The sequence below is a fragment of the Mustela putorius genome, unplaced genomic scaffold (assembly GCF_011764305.1).
Source record: "Mustela putorius furo isolate JIRA1106 unplaced genomic scaffold, ASM1176430v1.1 tig00003863_pilon_pilon_pilon, whole genome shotgun sequence".
Lineage (NCBI taxonomy): Eukaryota > Metazoa > Chordata > Mammalia > Carnivora > Mustelidae > Mustela > Mustela putorius.
The window spans coordinates 28,082,802-28,100,132 of record NW_025422015.1 but is presented as its reverse complement, the minus strand read 5'-3'; positions in this window follow the sequence as shown (position 1 = coordinate 28,100,132).

The window sequence follows — 17,331 nt, the reverse complement described above, 5'->3', positions numbered from 1 at the left end:
GCAGAGCAGAGAGCCCGATGTGGGGCTCGATCCCAGGACCCTGGGATCATGACCTGAGCCGAAGGCAGAGGCTTCAACCCACTGAGCCACCCAGGCGCCCCTGTGCAACCTATTTTTAAAGTTAGTTTGAATTATTTCTCCAACCTGGACAGGCCATGTCAGGGCCCTGTGCCTTTGCACAGGCTGGTTCCTACCTTCTCCTCTTCCACCCAGACTCCTCCTCCATGGCCCCCAGGCCCAGCATCTTCTGCAGAATACCCTCTTGGCCATATCACATAGGACACGTCACCACGGCCTCCTCTGTTGAGCATTCTTTGCAAAGCACTCCTGAACGAGGCACTTTGTATTTGTTTCCAGGGTTAACGTAACAACTACCACAAGCTGGATGCCATAAGACAACAAAAATGTATTCTTTCATGTTTGTGGAGACCAAAGTTCAACGTTAAAACATCGGCAGTGTTGGTTCTTTCTGGAGGCCCTGAGGAAGACTGTTTTGTGCCTTTCTCTAGCGTCTGGGGGTTGCCAGCAATCCTTGGCATTCCTTTACCTGTGATGTCTTCACTTCACTTCAGCCATTGGATTTAGGGCACACTCTTGTCGTATGACCCTTCTATGGGCTTACCTATTTCCCCCAGAATTCATATGCCAAAATCCTAACTCCCAGCACCTCAAAATGAGACCATCTTTGGAGCTAAGTCCTTTAATGAGGTAATTCAGGTAAATTAAATCATATGGTGGGTCCTAATCCAACATGAAATAAAATTAGAGTAGATTTAGGGCATTTTAATCCTGATACATCTTGTTGCCTCCTTGCTGGCCATGAGGAGCCTACCACCCAACAGTTATCAGACTGAATGCAAGACACTCAATTAAATTTCAGTTTTCAATAAACTACCATTACTTTTAGTATAAATATGTCTCAATTATTTACTTACAGGATAGGTATGTGTGCATATAGATATATATATGATATACATAAGATATATATATATATGATATCTACATGCATGCCAGGCATAATAGAAAGAACATAGACAAACATTGGACCCAGACAGACAAGTTACGAATTTAGGCTCTGCTTTTTAGTTCAGGGAACTAGGAGAAGTTACTTAATCTCTTTGTACCTCAAATTCCTCATCTGTAAAATTAGAATATGCTTACCTAGAAGGGTAGTTGCAGGATTAAAATGCCCGGTAGACAGTGCCTTAGAACACTGTCTGAAATATTGAGATCAATGGGTCAGCAAATACTTTTGAAGGAGTGAAAAAACACTTTCCCCTTTCCTATTTGGAATTGTCTGGAAACCTGAGATAGTTTCTGGTCAGCCCTAAGACAGGACCTAAGCTAAGCCATAGTGCAATCTATGGAGTACCCCAGGCTTCCATTTGGAAAACCCACTCCACCTCCTCTGTGCCCCAGAAAAACCTCGTTCCTGGATGCAGGGAATTCTTCTCTAAGTGAACAACCCATTTGATACAAGTTCTGTTTTCCTTCTAAAATGTGTAATTGCTTGTTACAGTACGATGGCAGCAACATTTTACATTAAACCTGGAAAGTTGCTTGACCTTCCAGAACCTGAGGTCACCTGTGCTGCACCCTTCTGTTTGCGGAGATGGGGATCCTAATTAATTTAAATAAGTCTAAGCAGTTAAATAGCAATACAGGTAGATCCCATCTCTTTAAAAAGATCATTGGGGTGGCACATTTATTACCCAGAGCTGGGATCAAATTTTTCTGTCTCCTTTTACATTTTGGGGATCAAATTTTTCTGTCTCCTTTTGCATTTTTGTATAATCAATTGATAATAGTGAAAAATATCTAAAAGATATACTATTTACTAACCTAAGACTATTTCTTTGCATAAATAAAAATCATTGTGAAGGAGGAGATATTTTTTTCTTTTAAATATTCTATTTATTTATTTGAGAGAGGGAAAGTGAGAGAGAGCAGGGGAAGGGGCAGGCAGAGGGAGAAGTAGGCTCCCCACTGAGCAGGGAGCCTAACTGGAAGGCAGACACTTAACCGACTGAGCCATCCAGACGTCTGGAGAAGGTATTTTTCCTTAACGCTTCTTTTGACACCCAGTGGTTTTGTTCTTGACTTGCATTTCTAACCAAGAAACTCACATCACATAAAGATGATGATCTGGGTCGTGTAAAGAGGCCTGGATTCTACTACCTGTTTGTGGGTGCTGTGGCCTTGGACGAGGGGCTCAACCTTACTGGAGCCGAGTTCCCTTCCTTGAATATGGGGGAACCAGATCTCTAGCACTGTAGAATATTATATGAACATTAATAGATAATAAAACTACAGCCATTAAAAACCTCCTTCGCAGTTTTATAAATATAGTTACACTTTGCCTTAACAACTGCACAATGGAAATAAATATACTGTGGATACTGTTCTTACAGGTTGCCCAAAGCAGTATCCAATGAATGGAAACTCCCTTCTCCCTTCCCTCAAGCAAATCACTCTTGACCCAGAGAATGTTATGAACAATCACTGAGGGGTAATTGTGACCCTAAATTAAAATGTTTCTTAGCCTGGCCAGTAATTCAGCATCGAATTTACACATATTGGCTTGCCAAATTAGAATTTGGGTTTGCTGAGTTAGACGTGATTGCATACCTTCGGACATTTTAAAGCTGGCTTCTCTTAGCCGATCTGCTATTTCAACTGGGTACAGGAAGTGCCAGTATGCAGAGGACAGCCCCAAGAAATCTTCCAGGCCTTCCACGGAGGCGGTCGGATGATTTCCCCCCTACCCAGCGACACAGAGGCCCTTTCAAGGGCCAGAAATAGATCCCCTATTGAGCCTCTGTTTATCTCCTCTGACCATAAAAAGCAGCTGGCCTTGCAGGAAAGGTTGGCGGCTGCAATGAACTCCAGAAGGCCGTAAGCCCGAAGCCTGAGCAACAGAATAAAGGCGCTCGAAAAACTTCAGGAGTCATGCTGCTAGCTCTTTGCTAGAACCATTCAGTCCTACTCCAAGGAAATCTTAGAACTAAAAACCCCACACAAGCCCTGTAAAATTTCCTGTGACCACCAGAGGCACTCAGAATCAATCCATTATTCTTGGAGTTGCTTCACAATGACTATTTATTAAGTATCCACTATCCTGCTAAATACGGATGCCATTTTGTTGAATGAAAAACGTTTTAAAAAGAATTGATTGAGGGGCACCTGGCTGGCTCAGTCAGAAGAGCAAACAACTCTTGATCTCGGGGTTGTGAGTTCAAGCCCTATGTTGAGTATAGAGACTACTAAAAAATAAATAAAGTAAAAAAAAAAAAAGATGGGGCCAATTCTTCCTTTCATTACTTGGTATTTGATCTTTGCTCTGTGTTAGGCTAATTAATAATTATGAAAACAGAAAGCAAAATCAGGTGGTTTATTTTATTATATTTATTTGAGAGAGTGCACAAGCAGGGGTGGGGGGTGCGGAGGGAGAGAGGGAAGCAGACTCCTTGCTGAGCGTGAACCAGGACTCAAGGCTCCATCCCAGGATCCTGAGATCATGACCTGAAGTCAGATGGTTACACTTATGACTGAGCCATGCAGCTGCCCCAGAATCAGATTTTCTTAAGGCCACTGGAGTCAATAAGAAACACTATTGAAACACTTCACACATCATTGCTAAAATATTATCAAGTCTTTAGGACAGAGCTTTAAACATCTCTCATATCCTTGTTAAGAGCCCTTAAGAACACTATTCTCTTTGCTTAGATGCCATGCAGATGAATTGATGTAGGTGTGGGAAATTGCAATAACGCAATTCATTAGACATATGTCCAGGAGCAGAACTGAGAAGTATCAGGTGCAACCAAATGACCACCTGAAACCCATTGCTAGATGGCCATTTCAACCTAACTTGGTGCTTTTACTGTTAAATAACCCTCAAAGGCCTCAGATCTTTCACCAAAAACTGCTTTGAGGCTGAACAAATGTGCTTAAAGCTTCAGATAGCCATGTTTTATCAAATTCTAGCTCTTTGCATCATACTTCTATTTCATCCGCCAAAAAGGTGTTTTATAAAACAAAAATAGGGGTGCCTGAGTGGCTCAACAGTTAATTGTCTGACTTTGGCTCGGTTCATGATCCCAGGGTTCTGGGATTGAGCCCTGTATATGGACCCTGCTCAGTAGGGAGTCTGCATCTCTCCCCCCCCCCGCCCGCGCCATTCCCGCTGCTTGTACTGTCTCTCTCTCTCTCTCTCTCTCTCTCTGATAAATAAATAAAATCTTCAAAAAATAAAAATAAGTGTTCTGAGGAGTACTGGTTCTGCTCTGATGGTGTTAACCCCCCACAACTGATCCTTCCCTGAGGAGCATAACAACAACAACAACAAAAACCCCAACTACCTGAAAAGGCTGAGAATAAACAAGACCAAGCAGAATGTGGTAAGGAATCAAAATGTGGACGTGCAATCCTCACGGCGGAAAGGGTCTCAGTTATCGTCCTCTAATGACTTTGGCCCCAAGGCAAGCTTGTGGAGGGCAGCCGCTGGCCTTCCAGTGGCACCATCGCCATCTTTTTTTTTTTTTAAAGATTTTATTTATTTATCAGAGAGAGAGAGGGGGAGAGAGCAAGCACAGGCAGACAGAATGGCAGGCAGAGGCAGAGGGAGAAGCAGGCTCCCCGCTGAGCAAGGAGCCTGATGTGGGACTCGATCCCAGGACGCTGGGATCATGACCTGAGCCGAAGGCAGCTGCTTAACCAACTGAGCCACCCAGGCGTCCCACCATCGCCATCTTTACCTGCCTTCAGAACCACAGAAAGAAGACAGGGCAAGAGGGGAGCTGTGGAGAAGAGAAAACTGGAAAAGAAGAAATGAATGAAGAGAGAAAAATCTCAGCAGAGAAATAGAAATTGTTAAAAGCAGAGCTGAATGAAAATTTCAGCACTAAAAGATGTAATACCTAGAAAAATTCACTGGAGGATTTCAAGCGTATAGTGGAAATAGCAAAAAGTCAGTAAACTTGAGGATAGGTTAATAAAAATTCCTTTATCTGAAGAACAGAAAGAAAAAAGATTGAAGAAAATTGAACTGAATCTTCAGGCTCTGTAGGACAATATAAAAGTTCAAACGTACATGTACTTGGAACTCCAGACAGAGAGAAGAGATTGCAAAGGAACTTGACAAAACTTTTTGGAAAGCGTTAATTAACTCAGTGGTAATGATTGATACATATGTGGAAACTCATTCACTCATATACTTCATATTTAAATATAAGAGTTTACTGTCAGTTGTATGTCAGTGAAACTGATAAAAAGCTTTTCAATTTATATACACCTATAAAAAAAGAAATGTCTTTCCTTTGCTTCAAATTCTATGTTTTAAAATTAGGAAAATTACTTTGTTCTACATAAGTAACTTAAATATGATATTATTCAGCTGGTTATGTATTTTAAGTATTTTCCATTTAAAGTTTCAAGATTCAAAATTTTATATTTGTCTTCTTTATTTTGCATGGTTAAAGTATTTCTTTTTTATTTTATTTGAATTACCATGCCCCAGTATTAAGTTTTTGATTCTTGACCATCTGAAAGAAAAAAAAAAATCAATCAGTAATAATTGTCTTACTATACTTAAATAGTTCAAACCTAAGTCAAGATATACATAACCCAGGTCTGCCTTGACTATGAAGGGAGGGATAGAACTTCAGGGCCACAGAACAGACCTTAAGCCATAGGCAGCCCTGGAGGGAAGGCTTGACATAGTCTGTTACCGCCTGGCTGAAGAACTCATGAAATTTACCATACCCTTAAGGTTTGGGCCACACAGTACAACTAGCCCGCCAATCCTTTCAAAGATCCTCACTATAAAACAAGTGAACTGGGTGCCTGGATGGCTCAGTCAGTTTAGCGTCTGACTCTTGATTTCGGCTCAGGTCACAATCTCAGGATCTTGAAATCAAGTCCTACATTGGGCTCCATGCACAGCGCAGAGCCTGCTTGGGATTCTCTCTCCCTCTGCCCTCCCTCAATGCACACATCTACTTTCTCTCTCTCCCTTTCTCAAATAAATAAATAAATAAATAGAATCTTAAAACAAAAAAACAAGTGTATCATTAAAGAAATCCAAATCAAAACCACAATGAGGTGTCACACCATGCTTGTTAGAATGGCTGTTACCAAAAAGATAAGAAATAGCAAGTATTGATGAAGACGTGTCAAAAAGGGAACACTTGCAAGCTGCTGGTAAGCTTATACATTGGGGCGACCCCTATGGGAAACAGTATAGAGATTCCTTAAAGAATTAAAAATAGAACTACTACATGATCCAGCAATTCCACTTCTGGGAATATGTCCAAAGGAAAGAAAAACAGTACCTCAAGAAGGTATTTGCACCCTTGTGCGTATACCAGAATTATTGACAGTAGCCAAGACATGGAGACAACCTACGTGTCTATTTGACAGATGGATGGAAAACTGGGCTGTGGTACATATGTACAATGGAATTTTATTCAACCATTAAAAAAAAAAGGAAATCCTGCCATTTGTGACAACATGGATAGCCCCTGAGAACATTATGCTAAATGAAATAAGTCAGTCAGAGAAAGACAAACACTGTATAACCTCATTTTAATGCAGAATCTAAAACAACAAACAGGTCATAGAAAAAGAGATCTGATTTGTGGTTAGATAAAAGTGATCAAACAGTACAAGATTCTTCTGGTTATAAAATAAATAGGTCCTAAGGAGATAACACACAGCTTTATAACTACAGGTAACACCACTGTAGGATGTATTTGAAAGCAATTAAGAGAGTAAATCCTGAGTTCTTGTCACAAGGGAAAAAACATTTTTTGGTATTTTGTTGAGGGGGGAAATGATCTATATGAGATGATTGATGTTGACCAAACTTATGGTAATCATTTCACAATACATATAACTCAAATCCTTATGCCATACACTTTACACTTGCACAATGCTGTATGTCAATAATATCTCAACAAAACTGGAAAAACAACACAAGTGTGGTTTTACAATTCAAACATTAACCATTTCTGGTCGAAACTCAAACTATTGAATTCATTGCTTACAACTTCTTGTAATTTGCAGGGTCTTATTGTAACTGAAGACCTGAACATTTGGAACAATTTGGAGGACAATCTGGTTACCAAGGTATAAAGGCTTGCCACAGGGAAATACTTGTTCAGAGCACCGAAGCACGCAAATAGGGAAACCTCCACAAACGCCAACACTTCGGTTCTAGAATTATCTTTGCTATCAGGAACTAAGACGACACTACTCATGTTTTTCTCAGGCTATTTATTAGTAAAGTAAATATTCTAAGGTAGGACTACTAACACCTTTAAAATTTAAAATTTAAATTTCTTGCATGATATTTCTACTGTAATTCTACTGTAATGTAAAAGGAAATGGAAGTTTTTTGAAATGGCGAACACTCTAGGTTCTGGTGACATGCTCTTAGCAGCATAAATATTAGCTGAATCAAGACATAGTTATTAAGCCATAATAATTATAGTTATTACCCTGGAATCTCTCTTTAATTCTTTCTCCTCCCTCTCTTTTTTTAATAGAGCACTCACTTTCTTGGTCTTGATACAAAGGTATTTAATTGTCACTTCTCTAGAATGACCCTGGGTCATGTAGCCAACAATGATTTTAGGTTTGAACTTATTCTTACCTTGTTACAAGTCACTTTTTATAACATGAAATAAGCATCGAATGGACAATGATGAATTTGCTTAGGTCTAGTGGCTCATTCTCTTGCTTCTTTATTTTTTTTCTGACAAATATACAGAAGTATGGAAACTTTTCTCACCAGCTATAAGCACATAATTATAAAAGGAAGAAATTGCGATGTAGTTGTGAAGAAACTGTGATGTAAATTACACTGAGACCTTGAATGGGAAAAAAAAAAAAAAAGAAGAAATTGTGAAAAGCTTCCAATACTTGTATCAACATTGTTGATTTATATGATGACTGCTTTTACCACACCACTATACAACATACATAATGAATGTTATAGGGTACATATTCAGTGAACATGAAAAGAAGCATGAAGAGACGAAGGGAAAGAATTTATCTGAAATCTTTGAGAAGTTGCTTGACTTAGTGAAGTTGAAGGCTTTAGCTTCAGACCGACTTATCTCCACCAATAACCGCCTTACCATGTAATCTTGACCAACATTAATCTCTCTAAACCCATTTCTTCATCCACAAACAAGGAATGCAATATAATTCACAGGGATACTGAAAATTATAACTCTGATAATCTGTATCAAAGCCTCAGCACAGTGCATGAATCAATGTTGAATTCTAAAGATCAGATCAGAACACAAAAATTAAATGCTGTCATTATCTGAATTTTACCCAAAAAGTAGAGATAATACAATAGCTCATTTTAAGGGATATTGTGAGGAATACATGAGTTTATGTGTGTAAATTCCCTAGAAAAATGCTTAAAGCAAACTAGATAACCAAGAAACGATAGCTATTACCATCAGTGGATTTATTACCATTGAGATAAAACCGTTTTTCACAAGTTTATGTTTTAAAGTGCTTATGATTTGGAGCCCTCTGGTGTTCATATTGAGAACTACAATTTTGATTAGGGAGGTGTTGTGCCAATTTCCATCAGTATTTCCTCAAGGTATTATCATTTACATGCTATATTACCATAACTAAATGAGCTGTAACTTAATTACTATTTTTATTTCAACTGATTTATTCCTTAAGAAAGAAATCAATACATTTCCAAAACCAACTTAATTTATTATCATAAATGAAAAGCCAGTATGTTTTAAACATATATAACTGTTAAATATAGAACCATTAATATAGAAAATTTCAGTTTCAGTACCAATCAGCATCATATCTTACACAACAGCTCTGGGAACCTTACTTTATATCAAAAAATTTTATTTATTGACTAAAGAAATCCTCACAGGCTTCACGAAAAGGAACAAGTTTAAATAAAAAGAATCCCAAAGAATTATGAGATGTTAGTTTGATGAACAAGAGGACAAAGGACTTTTCCAACACAGATTAAAGTATAACTAAAGATAAAAAGTTGTAGAAACACTGAGTCATTGTGGAAGCTCCAAGATGCCACAAATATACCCAGAGTGCAAGTGAGTAATTGGCTGGAGGCAGAAGGGCAGTGCATGAAGAGAGGTGGGCCTGGCCATAGCAGGAGAGGTCCCCTATGTCATGCAGAAGACTGCAGACTCGTTTCATGTAAAGTAATCATTCTCCCAAGGTTAGAATTCCATGAGATTTTAGTAAATGTTTTCCTTCAGTACGCCCCAAATATGTATGTGGCAGGGTGCATGTGTGGTGTCAAGTTTGAGAAATTCTGAATTCAACCAAATAAAGCAGGATTTTTAATTGCAAGAATTGTCAGAGCACTGTAAAACTTTAAGAGGGAATTATAATCTGCAGATTTCCCAGTATGTTTGATCTTGGAATAGTTTTTTTTTTTTTAATTTCTTCTTTGTTTTATTTACTTGCTGTTTGTTTGTTTGTTTGTTTAAGTAGGCTCCATGCCCAGTGTGGGGCTTGAACTTACAACCCTCATATCAAGATTCGATGCTTTACCAACTGAGCCAGCCAAGCCCCCCTTACTTGTTTTTATTTATTTTAGGAACAACATAGGTAATATCTGGCAGAATATATTTTGAGAAATTCACCTAGGTTATGGAGAACTATATATATATGTATATATATATAGACAATATATATATATATATATATATAGACATATATATATAGACAATAGTACCATGATTACATCTATGTTTTAGAAAGATCTATGGTGGTGTGCCTGGGTGGCTCAATGGGTTAAAGCCTTTGCCTTTGGCTTGGGTCATGATCCCAGGATCCTGGGATCGAGCCCCGTGGGATCGAGCTCCACGTCGGGCTTTCTGCTCAGCAGGGAGCCTGCTTCTGCCTGCCTCTCTGCCTACTTGTGATCTCTCTCTCTCAACCAAATAAATAAATAAAATCTTAAAAAAAAAAAAAGATCTATGGTGATGGTATGTTGGTTGGCTCGAAGGAAAAAAGGAAAAAGTAGAGGCTGCCAAATGAGTTAGAATGTGGCTGAATCACCAACGATCCACATGCAGAAATGCATGTAATGAATTTTAAACTATGAGAGCTAAACACAGTTTCAGGGCATTACAAATTTGAAGGCAGTAATTTATGCCATTAGAAAAAAAGAATACTCATTAAATAAAGCAAATAATAAATGCTCAACACCAATACACAAATAATAGACAAAATTATTTCCTTTGTAATTGATTAACTGTATTGTGTACTTCAAAATTCTCTGGCTGTTTTTGCTGACAATGACAGTTCTAGGTGGAAGAGCTTAGCTTGTGAAATAGAAGAATGCAGTTGTGAATCTTATCATTGGGAGTTATCAGAACCAGAACGAGTGTGTGTGTGTGTGTGTGTGTGTGTGTGTGTGTGTAGTAGTGTTTTGGCAAAAGTTGGTTAGAGATCCAGGAGGTGGAATGAAAAAAAAAAAGGCAGAAAGCAAAACTCCTTGAATATGAGTAAAAGGGGGAGGAGATCTTTTTTCTCCAAGACATTGAATTATTCAAGCAGTTTGACAAATCCTGCTTGCTCTCAAATTAATTGTATTCCCCAGCATTCAGAGCAGTTGCTATACTGATTTGACAATTATGGGAAATAATTTCACGTTTTCTTTACTGAGCCCTTTGAAATGTTATATTGCTTGAGAATTCCTACAGCTTGTCAGATTGTGTTAATTTTCCTAATGAATACTTTCAACTGTTGACCCAGCTCCTGAACACAGCAGCCCTTCTCTTTCTTCTCTGAAGAGGGTGATGGGTTAACAGATAGCCATCTTTTAGATGCACAGGAAGCATAGAATCTTCATACAGTTGTAAAGTCAGCATATTTTTTTTCTTCAAATTCTTCAGTTGATATTATACAACACTAATTTCAAGTGAAGTTAGTCCATCAAATTTGTTTTTTAATGTATATTTTCCCTGAATATTCCCTACTGTTATTACAGAATACACTTCGATAGTAATGCTTTAAGTGCCCAGGAATGGAAGAAAATTAGGAATTAGAGGCTGTCTGGTATGTGTGTTTAGAATATAGGCTAAGGAATTTTTTTTTTAAGATTTTATTTATTTATTTGCCAGAGAGAGAGGAGCGAGAGTGAGCACAAGCAGACAGAGTGGTAGGCAGAGGCAGAGGGAGAAGCAGGCTCCCGGCTGAGCAAGGAGCCCGATGTGGGACTCGATCCCAGGACGCTGGGATCATGACCTGAGCCGGAGGCAGCCGCTTAATCAGCTGAGCCACCCAGGCATCCCTAGGCTAAGGAATTTAATCTGGGTTCATATCCCCATTCTGCTGCCATTAGTTGTCTGACCTCAGCCAGTCAAATAATCCAAGACTGTCTGTATGTTTTTAAAAGAGAATAATAATACCAAGAGAATAGAGGAGAATTAATATTCACAATGACTACTGACTAAGTATTCTCTTCGTCCTGATTGAAGACTAGCACAACAAATCCGAGCATGAACATATAAAGAATTCCAAACGTAGACAAATAGTGAGAAGCCTCAGAACAAAACGCCAAAGAAACAGAGATCATTTTGAAAGAGGACAGAATAAAAATGGGGGTGGCTTACCAGAAATAAAATTAATGTAGTAGTTAACCTTTCAGCTGCAACAGTAAAAAGCATAAGACAGTGGGATAATATTTTAATACGCTCTTTTCAACTTTTCAATTTTCAATAAATCTCTTTTCAACCTGGGATTGGAAAACAAACTTTCAGAAGCCACCAGGAAGGGACTTCTAAATAATGTACATGATCACAGAGGTAAGATCTGAGATGCAAAAAGATGAATTTAAAAAATGAATGATGATAGAAAACAATAATAATGTTTAACCTAAGAGTAAAAAGTAACATGACAAAGCTAAAATAATGGAGTGCAATTGATACAAAATGGAAAGAAGTGATTGGTTAAAGCTTTCTAGATTCTCTGTTAGACAGAAGGAGGATAAAGATATTACCTAACATTAGACTTTCTTAAAATGCATGTTAGAATATGAAGGATAGGGACACCTGGGAGGCTCAGGCAGTTAAGCGACTGCCTTCAGCTCAGGTCATGATCCCAGGGTTCTAGGGTTGAGCCCCACATCCGGCTCCTTGTTCAGCAGGGAGCCTGCTTCTCCCTCTGCCTGCCATTCCTTCTGCTTGTTCTCTCTCTTTCTCTGATAAATAAATAAAATCTTAAAAAATTACATGAAGGATTATCTCTAAAAAAAAATAGAAGTATTGTGCATATACTGAAAATGATAAGGAAGTAAATGGAATAAATAGAAACACAAGATTCAGAACAAAAATTAGAAAGGATAAAATGTGTATAATGAGATAACAGAAATAAACTAAAATATATGAGAATTGTAATCAATGTTAAGGGAATAGATTCTCAGGTATAAAAAAGAAAACATCCAGCAATGTGTTTTTCACAATAGACAACAGAGAAAGGTTAAAGCTGAAAGTTGGAAAAATTATATCAAGTACAAAAAAATATATAATAATTAAACATGTATAACATGTTTAATGTATATTAAATATTTGTTAAAACAGATTTCTGAGGCAAAATAAAGAACATCATTATATCAAGATAAAAGATTAAATTCACTAGAAGGATGTAACAACATATTAGTAACTACATCATGTCCATAAAACCTTGGATACACAACTCAATAACTGATTGAATGTACAGAAAAGAATCAATAAGAATATAAAAGATTTTCACAACATAATCAAAAAGTTTGATCTAAAGAACAGGCAGGTATTTATGAATGAGGGTATACATACTTCTTTAAACATACATGGAAAATTAACAGATATTGACTAAACATTTATTAGGTGATAAGGTATGATGCAACAAATTTCAAAGGAGTAATGTCATGAAGACTACAGGACCCTGGGATCATGACCCGAGCTGAAGGTAGTGGCTTTAACCCACTAATCCACCCAGGTGCCCCTAGAAAGGATTTTAGGGTAGATTTTCCTAAGTAGGCACCAGGTCAATGTTAACTATCGAAAGGATTACATCAATTTATCACCCGCCTCACAGGGCGTTGGCTTTGGGTTAGCAAGAGGACCATACAGTTAGAAAACATAAAACTGTGGCTTGAGGTTAGTTCTAGTCTGCATGAATGATACCGCCCTGCATCCAGTCTTGGAAGTCTGAGATCTGGGAGAAGCCAAGAAGCTTGCACTTCCCTCTTCCCCACACATAACCCCATACCACATCTCACCCTTTCACATTCTACCTATTTCTCATTCTCTCCACTGCTTTCCATTTTCACAATAACTCCTCTCATCTGATCTGCCATCCTCTTTTGAAAACTTTTATTTAATTATGTAACATAAAAATAACAGCGAAAAACGCAAAGTATAATATAAATCCCATGTGTCTACCATCCAGTTCTATCAAATTCATACATTTTTACCGATGCTGTGTCACATGTTTTTAATAACACATTACAGAAATTACTGAAGCCCTGTGTACCTCTAACTGACCCCTTTCCCTTCCCTTCTTCCATGTTACCCTGAATTTTCTACATTGTATTCCTAGACTTCCTTTACACCTTTCAATATGCCTTTATCCATCAATCCTACAGAGCACTGTTTCACACATTTTCAAACTTCAAAGAAAAGAGATTAATGGATGTGAGGGTGATCTGGCTGTGACATCTGTCACTCCACCGATGGCCAGCTTTGATTCCGCTGACCTGGCTGGTTAGGCGCCTTTCCCCTGCCTCCTCAGCCATCCATACCCATTCCTCTTGAATACACCCACTGGGTGGAAGACCACCACCTTCCCACATAGAGGATGGATCAGTGGTCAACGTAATAGGAGCAGCTGTGATCCCCGCCCTACTAGAACCTCCAAACAAACTCTAACGGTCCATTTGTAGAACAGTGTAGAGAGGTCAAACTTCCAAGATTCTAGACACATCCAAATGAGGAGTTGCATGTGATATTCTGTCTTTCTTTTCTTCTTTTTTTTTTTTCAGTCTGCCTGTCTTTAAAAGAAAAAAAAAAAAAAGAAAGAGAGAAAGAGATTACAGTATCTATTTGGCAAGTTGCTTTTTTGCTCAGCATTATATTTTTGAGATTTGACCATATTGTGTAGCTTCAAATACTTACACATATACATATGTATACGTGTATGTGTATATATATATGTAATTTCATACAAATATACATTTATTTACTCAGTGTCTCGTTGGTGGATTTTAAGGCTGTTTACAAAATTTTGCTGTTACAATGAATACAGCAATGAGCATCTATGCTTATCTACCTATGCATATGGACAAGGTTTTTTCCAGGTTCAAGGTGTAGATCTAGGTATGGATTTGATGGATTAAAGCTTATGTTTTACTTTATGAGGTTCTATTTGAAGGGTTGAAGCAACTTTACTAGATATGACCAAATTGTTCACGAATGCTGCCATGCAAATTTAAACTCACCCCGCATTGGGTGCGGGTTCACAGTGCTCTTCCTCTTGCCAACACAATTGGTAGGTGTTGGTGCAGGTGCCACAGTTTCTTGTGGTGATAGTAATTTGAAGCTCTTTGATTTCCAGTGAATTTGAGTATTTTTTATTGATTTCTTGGGCATTTTTATTTGCTCTTCTTGAATTACCTTTCCATTTTCTTGGGCTAATATCTACTTGTCTTGATTTGTAGGTGACTAAATTATTCATCCTTAACTTATAAAATTCTTATGTCCGTGCTGATTTCCTCTCTTCTCAGACAATGTTAAGAAACTTAGAACATTGAAACTCCTGACATACATATAATTGTGCAGTATTTTAAAATTCCAGATGTATGCTAAACCCTGAAGAACATTACTTTTTATTGTAGTATACAGTCAATATTTATTGTGCTTTACCACTCTTACTCACTATTTTTCATTCTATTCTACATTTCTGACCTATCATCTTGATTCATTTTCCTTTTCCCTGAATAACATCCTTTCCTATTTCCTGAAAAATTGAGTCAGCTCTCACAAACCAGTATAAGCTAGCTACAATACTGGCTTCCTTATTATATTTTCTGAAGTTCAATTATCCATGGATTTCTTTGTTCAATCTTGATTGACAATGTATTATACACTCCCACACACACACACACACTTAATACACCATTGAATTTTATTTGCCTCCCTTTTATTTAGAACTTTTGCATTGATAGTAATAATTTTGCATAATATTCTTTCCTAGGACTGTCCTGTTGGGTTTTGGTACAAAGGTTATAGCTATATAGGTCTCTTCAAGTCTCGACATTTCATCCCTTTTCCTATTGTCCTTCTTGTTAATTTCCAGTTTGGTAATTTGGGTTATTTTGGATGGGTAGAAGTTTTCATTTTGGAAGCCGAATATGTTCATCTTTTTCCTTATGATTAATATCTTTCACATCTGAACTTTGAAAGTAGTCCTCAAACCTCGAAAGTTAATGAATAGCCAGTGATAACTTTCTTCTAGTTTTTCTTGGCTTAAAAATATTTGGTATTTTAATTTCCATTGAATTAATTTTGATACATGAGGTGGAAAAACTGTGTAAGTTGAAATTTTTCAAAGTTCCTAATCAGAAACTTAAAATATTATTTTTAAAAAAAGCTTGGATTTTTTAAATTTTAAAGATGAACTTTTAAAAATGTACTATAAAAACCGGGCCCTGGGTGGCTCAGTGGGTTAAGCATTGGCCTTCAGCTCAGGTCATGATCCTAGGCTCCTGGGATCGTGTCCCACGTTAGGCTCCTTGCTCAGAAGGGGTCTGCTTCTCTGTCTACCCCTCCCCTCTGCTCCTGATCTCTCTTTTTCTCTCTCTGTCTCTCATGCTCTCTCTCAAATATATAAAATCTTTTAAAAAAGTAAAAATATACAAAAACCATTTCACAGATTTTCATAATAAAACATGATTATTTCATACTTAAACAACTTTTTTCAGCTTTGAAATTAACTTATAACAACCCTGTATACATGAGCAATAAAATAAAATTTACTGGGGCACTTGGCTCAGTTGGTTGAGCGCCAGTTGCTTAGTTTCTGCTCAGGTCATGATCTCAGGGTGGTAAAATCCAGCTCCAAGCCCTGCATGGGGCTAGGTGCTCAGTCTGGGGTCTGCTCAAGATTTTCTCCCTCCACCTCCCCCTCTGTTCCTCCCCTCATGTGTGCACTCTCTCTTCCCCTCTCTAAAACAAATAAATAAATAAAATCTTTTAAAATAAAGTAAAATGTACAGATTTTTTCTTAACATAGAATATGCGTTTGGAATTAGCGAACGTAAAATGTAGATAATTCCCAAGTTAGTTATGACTTAATACTTCACGGGATGGACTTGGCTTACTAATTTTTCCCATACAATTTGCTTCAACTTATTGCAGGAAAGTTCTCTAGAGAAATAGGTTTCCCCTCACAGATAAGGAGGATTGACTACCAAAAACAAGAACTTCTAAGAGGAAGTTTCAAGTAAATGTTTTTCTCTGCACAATTCTATGAGTCCATGTTCCCTACTAGTCTTCACTGAGAAGTTTCAATAGTGGAATATTAAATATTAAAACATTTGGGGGGCACCTGGGTGGCTTAGTGGGTTAAGCCTCTGCCTTAGGCTCAGGTCATGATCTCAGAGTCCTGGGATTGAGCCCCACATCAGGCTCTCTGCTCAGCAGGGAGCCTGCTCCTCCCACTCCGCCCCCGCCTGCCTCTCTGCCTGCTTCTCTGCCTGCTTGTGATCTCTCTCTCTCTCTGTCAAATAAATAAAATCTTTAAAAAAAAATATTAAAACATTTGAATAGTTCCAAAATGGCCCTTTTGACTAGTTATTAATTATGGGCTTATTTTTCCCTTCTTCCACAAATCTGTAGGAATGTTGGGCAATATGCCTTTTTTCAAATTCAAATTTAAATCGTTCCATTCCATGTTATAGATGGAAAAACCAAATGTTAACATTATTCACTTATTCACATCCCTCCCAGAGCTTTCTGATTGGAGCGTAATTGAGACATGAACACCTACCAAGCCAGGTCCTTGAATTGGACATAAGCTGGTGTACCACGGCTTCCTTCGGGAAATCATACTGACCTCTGGCACGGTTGTTGTGATCGGTCTGTATTGTCCGTTGCATTTATTTAAGACCCAGTTTAGATTCATTCAGAGTGTAAAAGTCACTGAAATCTTGGAAAGTAACTATTGTGGTCAACTAAAGAGTCCTTTGTCTTTTGCAGTGTTGCTTATAATCTGTCCTGTAATATGCACAATGGATATATGCTGTCAAGGTATCACCTAGACTTCTGC